Below are 9,237 nucleotides of genomic sequence, written 5' to 3' on the forward strand. Positions count from 1 at the left end.
GAACTGTTTAGTAAAGGCTAAATTAGACACCATGTATTGTGTAAAATTTTAACAATATCGAACGTAAATATAAACATTGTATGTGACCTACTGTTTGCATTTAATTTGCTACATAATCAAGTGCCTCCATGGTCTAGGGGTATGACTCTCGCTTAAGCATGTGAGAGGTACCGGGTTCAAATCCTGGACGATCCTTTTCTTTCTTTTCTTTATTTTTTTTTTATTTATTTATTTTTTTTTTTTTGGATTTACTAAATGATAGTATTCAGCATATGAAATGAAAAAGTTATGACGTCTGGCTTGTACAAACTCATAAAATCATTATTATAGTGTGATAATATTCTATATAAAAAGAATCTTCTATACACATATTAAAGAATAAGCAATCAAATCTTTATATCCATAATTACATTTTTTATTTGCTTCAATATACATGTATACATTTAATAATTCTACAAATCCGACCCCCCCCCCCCCGAAATGCACATGCTCTTCTTTTTTCCCTAAGCGAGGGACACGAATTCTCTGAATTAGCTTGTTCCAACACATATGAATGTATTCCTGCACTTGCTGAATCCAAAATAATGGCTACGTGTACTTGTATCTTATTTCTATTTACAAGCTCTTATTTTCATATTCATCATAATGTGCATAAAGAATTTTTCATAAATATTTATTACATAAAAGTATCTTCATTTATTTACCTGTGCCATCCTCATGTATCGATCCATCACTCTCACTACGTGTTATGGTTGATGGTAAAAGTAGAAGCAGGATAAATGTCTGTTAAAAACAGACACATACTGACAATGAGATCATTAATTAAAGACAACATGAAAAGCTTAACATCCGAAAAGTAAAAAAAGAAAATTATATATATATATATATATATATATATATATATATATATATATATATATATATATATATATATATATATATATATATATATAGATAGATAGATAGATAGATAGATAGATAGATAGATACACCCATACACGAGGGATTATCAAAAAGTTCGTGGACTAATGCGATAGAATTAATACTATGTAGTCTGTGCTTACAAAATTTATGAGGTACATTAAGCAACAAAAATTTATTAAGTGTTGAAAATTTTAGCTTGATATATTGATAATTTGCAAAATTATCATTAATATAACAGATATCATATGATAACGCGGTGCTGTTGCCTTTTAGTTTTATGACGTCCGACAACGTCATTGTTTCTCAATGTCCGCTCCTTTATGTTGATTACATTCCCTGGAGTCAAGTTAAACCTAAACCTGTCTTGTTTTATATGACTTAACAATGTCATAAAAAGCTGATTTCAATGAATATAATATTATATTTACATTTCCAATGTCTTTGTCCGAGATAAAATTACAAATTGTAAAAATACTTTATTTCTACATAAATCTACTGGTTCATCGATAGGCGCGGTTAAAAAAAATCACGTGCGGGGCGGGACAAATAGAGACAGAAGCGGGGCTATTAGCACGGGAATTTGCAGAATCAGGAGCATGTAAATATAAGGAATAACTGTCAGATTTTTTGGATTCATGACGATGATCAATCGATTGGCTTGTGTGATAATTTTATGCATAAACGCCTTCGGCGTTTATGCAAATTATCACGCAAGCCACTCGATTGATCACATCATGAATCCAAAAAATAAGACAGTTATTCCTTAAGTAAATGGATATTTACATAGGGAAATATTCTCACTTGATTATGCCAGCTTATTTTGCTTGTCGGAGTTCAATATCTACCACACATGACCAATGTCACATTTCAACGTGACTGACTTTGGACACCTGTTCTACAAATCAACAATAACCATGTTGACTGTGCATCTCTTCTCTCTCTGAATCTTTTTTTTTTTTTTACATTTTAAAATAAGTACTTTGCTTGCATTTTATTTCTCTGTAGCCCAATAAACATTTCCTAGGTCTATGTCAGTTTTTCCAGGGGGTGAAACTTCATAGTATGTTGGAAAAAGAACTCCCACCCTCTTTTTACGTCATTTACAACCCCTTGATTGTTTGGATATCCCATATAAAATTTACGATAAAATTTCATAGAACTTACAAAATGAAATAAAAATTGCAAATATTTGGGAACAATAGTGTCATAGTTTATAACACGAGTGAATTGATGGGATTTTGGATGACAAATGCTCATATCAAAGGAGTTTTCCTCGGTCACACTCAGGTTGAAAAAAATGCCATGTTCGAGGTTGCGCCGTCTGGACATACTATTGCTTATTAAAAGATTAACATTTTATTTAAAAAATAAATCTTATGTTTTATACATATACTTTAAAATATAGATAGAAAAAATGATGCTAATTAAATGTTTAAAAGTTAAAGACCTTAAGCGGTTTTAATTTTTGTGGCGCTGGTAAACGAACTTTTTGATAAACCCTCGTATATCCATTTCATCTGTAAATGTTTTCGTTTATATTGTTGATGGCAAAAGAGAAATTTCACCTTACAAAATGCCCGGTAATTGATACTTCTTATTGTTTTGGAAATAATATAATAAAATAATAAAAACTTAAATGACTGATTTGCGTATCTGTAAAACTTGTCGTTGAAAATTGTTTATTCTGATTTTAATTTTCATAAAATTTCATCGTGTCCCAGAATTATTTTTAAGTGGAGCTATGTGTGGCTTATGTCGGATGCACATATATAACAATCGATGTTTTACTAGGGACAACCTTTAATTCAGCAGCAAATGAACACGCAAAATAAGATTTAAAACATTAAAGAAAAGAACTATTACCTACAAATTGTCAATACAAAAGATACCACAGAAACATATTTTGTTCTATGGTTATGTACTGTTAAGATATCTAACACGAAAGGTAAATACTACAGGTAACCATTTTTTTTTAAATTCAAATTGTCCCTTTACCTATTCTTTTGGAATTGCAATATAGCTTTAAATCTTGCAATTTCAAAAACTATTATAATCTAAATATATTTATTACCTTGAAAATTGTTGGAGAAACCATGCTTCTCATTTTGTTACTACAAGTTCCATGTCCTCCTCGTCTATCACTAAAATATTTTTATAGATTTTCAATAAAGAATATACTTAATAATTGATAGAATATTGAATATCGTCAGATGATGTGTCTTGGTCTTTTGTTTCACTTAAATGATGCATGTTAAAATTCGTGTAGCGCTTGTTTCCTGTGCGCTGTGAAAAAGAAGCAAAAGTCCCTGAACAATGAGAATTTGAAATTAAGATCCCTCTATACACTGCACAAAAAGAGTTCTGATTTGTGGTATTTTTATGCAGATAGAGTAATCTGCCCTTTGATCTAGAATAAATTGAATTGAAATGTACAGTTTACTACTTAATTTGTGATCAAAGCATTCATCATATCTTATTAGGTCAAGATGCATAGATTGAAACGCCATTTGCAGTTTTTTTTGCCCACATAAGTAAACAACAGTGATATCTGTTCATCAGCACTTCATCGTCTGTGAATTTTTCATGGGAGATAAATGCAAGGTACTCTATGTTGAAAATGTAATAGATAAATTTAATTTTTTACACACTTTAATTTCCTCAGATAAAAAAAAATCTTTTCCTTCAGTGTATAGAGGGTCCTTAAGACATAAATATTGTAAAGTCAGTAACTTTGTAAAGTATAGTACATCTAATGAAATAGGATAACAAACAGTATTCGATCTAAAAAAAATTACAAACAATACAAATCTGTAAACAAGGCATAAAAATACGGACCCCTGGAAATTCCAGAGGTGGGATTAGGTGTCTAGGAGTAGTAAGCATCCCCTGCCGACTGGTCATAACCGCCATAAGCCCTAAGTATTGATCAGGTAGATGCAGTAATCTGTAATCAAATTCAGTATAAAAACAAAGGCCAAACAATTGATATGAAATATGTCAGTTAAATACGACCCAATGATAGGTTGTAAATAATTGTTAACAAGGTCATTATAAAGACCGTAGATTTTACGAAATGCTGACTTCAAATGAGGTTGCTGAAATCCCTGTAACACAGCTTATTTTTCAGTAGTTGACGATGGAAAAACTGAAGTCATCTCGTTTGTCATACAATTACCTTATCAGTTGACCCTTATCTTCTATATAGTCAGTAAAATATCCAAATATCAAACATATGTGGCCGACTCTGTGATGTCTTTTATTTCGAGTTCACTTGGATATATCAAGTTCACAGATTTTGTAAATTGATCAAACGTCGTCGATATATCTGCATATCGAGTATCTGAATTGAAAACAAAGTTCAAACAAGCAGATTCATAGAATTGTGATCCCCCACTTTCCGAGTCTTAATGGTAGGATGCAGTTATTTATGGCATAATGAAACTGGTTTTTTTTGTGTCTGTCCATCATACAAAAAAGACATAAATCAGTTATGGCAAAAATGAAAACTTTTAAAACTGTATCAAACTTCAAGATCAAGGTCATGAGGTCAAATATCATAACACGATCCAAAAGATCTTGTCATAAGTAATGCGCTTTTTATAAAATGAATGCCTTATCTCTTCTTGAGCAAAAGGTATGGCCAATAAAGTTAAAACATTTTATAAGTAGGTCAAAATTCTAGGTCAAGGTCAAGAAGTCAAATGATCCATCTTTTTGAAAGGTGTTGACTTAGGTTATGAACATCTTTATGCCCTATCTTCTCTCATTCAAAAGTTATTACCAGGGTAAAACTAATTTGAACAAGATGTGCTTGTGAAACACTGACGCCTCGTATGACAGCTTATGGCGAAGGTTAAAGTTTCTCAAATGCGAGTCAAAATTCAGGTCAAGAGATCAAATATGTTGGTACCGAAAGAAAGGTCTTGTCTCGAGGAATATAGCTGTGAAATTTGAAAGCCCTAGCACCAACCGTTCAAAAGAAATGGAAAAGGTTAAAGTTTTTTTGAAGTAAGTAAAACGTCAATGTCAAGGTCAAACGGAGCCCCAAGGGAAGGTTTTGTCACAAGTGATACATATGTTCGTTAAATGTGAAAGCCCTAGAACCAAACGTTCACATGTTATGTTCAAGGTTAAAGTTTTTCAAAAGAAGGTCAAACTCCAAGGTCAAGGTCAATGCCAAAAGTGTTGGTATCCAAAGAAAGGTCTTGTCACAAGGGTTACATATATGAAGTATGAAAGCCCTAGCACCAACCACTCAAACGTTATGGCCAAAAATTAATTTTTTTTTAAAAAGAAGGTAAAACTCTTAGGTCAAGGTCAAAGGGTCAAAGCGGATGATATCCAAGGGAAGATCTTGTCACAAGAATTACATATGGGAAGTATGAAAGCCCCAGCACTAACCATTCAAAAGTTATGGCTTAGGTTAAAGTTTTCTCATAAGTAGGTCCTTGGTCAAGGTAAAAGATTCAAAGTGGTTGGTATCCAAGGGAATGTCTTGCCAGAAGAAATATACATTTTAAATATGAAAGCCCAAGCACTAACCATTCAAAGGTTATGGCCAAGGTTAAAGTTTTTCAAAAGTAGGTCAAACTCCTAGGTCAAAGTCAAAAGGTCAAAGTTGTTGGTATCCAAAGGAAGGTCTTGTCACAAGAAATACATTTGTGAAATTTGAAAGCTCAAGCACCAACTGTTCAAAAGGTATGGCCAAGGTTGAAGTCTCATACATTTTTGCAAAAGGAGATCAAACTCCAAGGTCAAAAGGTCAAATATGATGGTACCCAAAGAAAGTTCTTGTCACAAGGAATACACACGTGAAATATGAAAGTCATAGCTCCAACCAATCAAAAGAAATGGGCAAGGTTAAAGTTTTTGGGGACAAACAGACAAAAGACAGACAAACGGAGGGACATGGCAAAAACTATATATACCTCCGAATTCTTGATACGGGGGCATAAAAAACCGTAGGTAAAACGTCAAGGTCAAGGTCACGAAGCCAAAACCCAAAGTACATTCGGAAAGATCTTGATACATGTAACGCACATTTCAAATGTAAATGCCTAGTCTCAGCGGAGTTTCGTCTCGGCTAGATATGTGGACCGACGCCTTCATCGAATCTCTGAACCGTCCTTCATAATTCACGTCTGGAAATTCAACTCCAACTTCGATCGCTTGTCTTGGTTTAAATAGGGACATCCTGTGTTTCGCCCGCTTCAAATTTGCAGGTAGAACATCCTTATAACTATTTGTATAAATAAATTCTCTATATTTGATCTTGACTTAGTATTTCTTCCATAATTCTTACAATTAGTGTATCTGTTTTGAACCCGTTGCTATTTCTTTTTATCATCCGAGGGAAGCTTGAAGACAATGCACAGAAACGCACGTTGATATAAAACCTCCAAATGACTCTTTTGGAACTCTTTTATTTATAAAAGGTACAAAAATGACGGTTTGAATCGATGCAAACACAGCAGCTAGATAAATTGTTGGAATAATCTTATGTAATGGACAGAAATGCACATTAATTGGCACTGGATGATTAAAAGGATCTTTGAGGAGACAAAATAATTCGGGCCAAACACAGGTATGTCCCAATCTTAACCGCGACAAGCAATCGCAGTTGGGGCTGAATGTCCAGACGTGAATTATGAAGGACCGTTTCAAGATTCGGTGAAGTCGCCAGTTCAAATATCTAGCCGAGCCGAATCTCCGCCGAGATTAGTCAATGCCCATCTTCTTTCAATCAAAAGACATCAACAATATTTTTTTTTCGAAAATTATGTCAATCTTCAAGGTCAAGGTCTTGGGTTAAAATTCGTAGTACATTTTGAAATGCTTGTCACAGCTTATGCACGTGTCAAATATGATAAAATATTTAAAAATTAGGTCAAAACTTGAAGGACAAGGTCACAGGGTCAAATATCATAGCACGCTTGAAATCTTTTAATGACACAGGTGATGCATGTGTTAAATATGAACACCCTATAATTTCTCATTCAAAAGTTATCACCAATGTTAATTTTTTTTTTTTTTTGAAATTAGGTCAAACTTGATAGTCAAGGTCACAGGGTAAAATATCATATTCGGGAACTTTTAGACACAGGTAATGCACTTGTCAAATATGAACACCCTATCACCTCTTATTCAAAAGTTATCACCAATGTTAAATTTTTTGAAAATTATTTCAGACTTGATAGTCAAGAACACGGGGTGGATAATCATAGAATGATTGGAAACGTCTTCTCACAAGTAAGGTACACGTCCAATATGAAAGCTCTTATCTTTTCTCATTCAAAAACGTTATTGTAACCAATGTTAAAATTTTTGAAAAGTAGGTTAGGCTTCAAGGACAAGGTCACAGGGTCAAAATATCATAGTATATTTGGAAAGGTCTTGTCACAGGTAATGTACATGTGAGATATTAAAGCTGTATCTCTTCTCATACGAAAGTTTTGACCAAGGATAAAGTTTGTTCAAAATTTAAAAAGTAAGCCAAACTTCAAGGCAAAGGTCAAGTTGTCAAAAATAATAATATGTTTGGAAAGGTCATGTCACAGGTATTGTACCTGTGAAATATGAATGCCCCATCCTTTCTCATTTTCAAAAGTTGTGACCAAGGTTAAAGTTTGTTAAAACTTTTGAAAAGTAGGTCAGACGTCAAGGTCACAGGGTAAAAAATCTTAATGAATTTGGAAAGGTCTTGTCACCGGTAATGTAAATGTGAAAAAATGAAAGCCGTATCTTTTCTCATTCAAAAGTTATGACCAAAGTTAAAGTTATTGTAACAGACGACAGACTGAAAGGCTGACAGATGAATGAGATTTAATGTGCCCTCACTTTCAAGGAAGCGGGGAACAATAAAAGAGGACTGTAATTGATTGTAAGTACTCGTAGTATAACCGACGTGGCGTCTTTGGTAGATATTATCATAAACATCCTCAAATTCATTAGGTATCTAAGATACCAAAACCTGTTGGTTTCAACCTATAAAAAATCATGGTATTCGGGCAAGTACGCAGGCATTAAGAAATATTACTTATGTGTGAGTGACATTTCAATATCTAAAGTCTATGATGGAATAGTCATTGTATTCCTTAAAAACTGAAATAGATTATTGTATAGCCTTATTCATGTATCAGTTTCAGATAACAAAACTCTGAGGGCTGACTTTGGGTACGAGATGAAATTCACCATAAAACACTTTACTTTCCTTTGTCATAATTATCTATATAGTACACTGAAATTTTGAGTCGACAATTGCCAAATGTAAATAATCTCAAACTGAACTTATTGTTGTTCTTATTGTTGTTGTTCTTATTGAGGAAATACTCACACAGGTCTTTACGGCGAAAAATGCCAAAACGTGTATGGAAGGTTTATTTATCCCTAGTTTAACAAGAAGCCGTTGGGCCACATCGCTCCCCTGAGCACAATGGCAAGGCAAGAGCACAGATCAGTTCAATATTGAAAATATTACGGGGGATTTGAATTTTATACTACCTGATGATGCTTCCATGTCAATATAACAAATGGCTTTGTTGTACATTTTTTTTTTAAAAAATTCCTACATACTTCCTTTGTAAAAATTTGATCCCCCATTGTGGCTCCTCACTATCCAAGTGGACATCAATTGAACAAACTTGAATCTACATTACCTGAAGATGCTTCCATTTCAATATGACTAAACATTGCTTCCGTGTTCTTTAGAAGAATTTTTTTTCTATATGTTCTTATGAAAAACTGTCGATAACCCATAGTGGCCCCAACCTACTACCGGGGGTCATCATTTGAACAAAATTGAATCTACACTATCTGAACATGCTTCCATATCAAAATGACTAAACATGATTTTCTGTTCTTGAGAAGAAGATATTTTCCTATATGTTCCTATATAAAATTTTCGATCCCCCATTGTGGCCCGACCCTATCCCCGGGGATCATCATTTTAACAAACTTGAATTTACACTACCTGAGGATGCTTCCACATAAAATGACCAATCAGGGCCTTGCTGTTCCTGAGAAGATTTTTAAGATTTTTCCTATATATTCCTAAGTAAAAGTTTGATCGTCCATTGTGGCCCAGCCCTACCCCGGGGTCATGATTTGAACAAAATTGGATCTTCACTACCTGAGGATCCTTCCATATAAATATGACTCACCATGGCTTTGCTGTTCTTGAGAAGAAGATTTTTATAGATTTGTCCTCTATATCTCTATGTAAAAATTTGATCGTTCATTGTGGCCCCGCCCTACCCCCGGGGGTCATGATTTGAACAAACTTGAATCTACACTACCTGAGGATGCTTCTATATA

This window comes from Saccostrea echinata, unplaced genomic scaffold, assembly GCF_033153115.1.
Source record: "Saccostrea echinata isolate AGI-Se365-2 ecotype Australia unplaced genomic scaffold, CSIRO_AGI_Sech_v1 ptg000022l, whole genome shotgun sequence".
Classification (NCBI taxonomy): domain Eukaryota; kingdom Metazoa; phylum Mollusca; class Bivalvia; order Ostreida; family Ostreidae; genus Saccostrea; species Saccostrea echinata.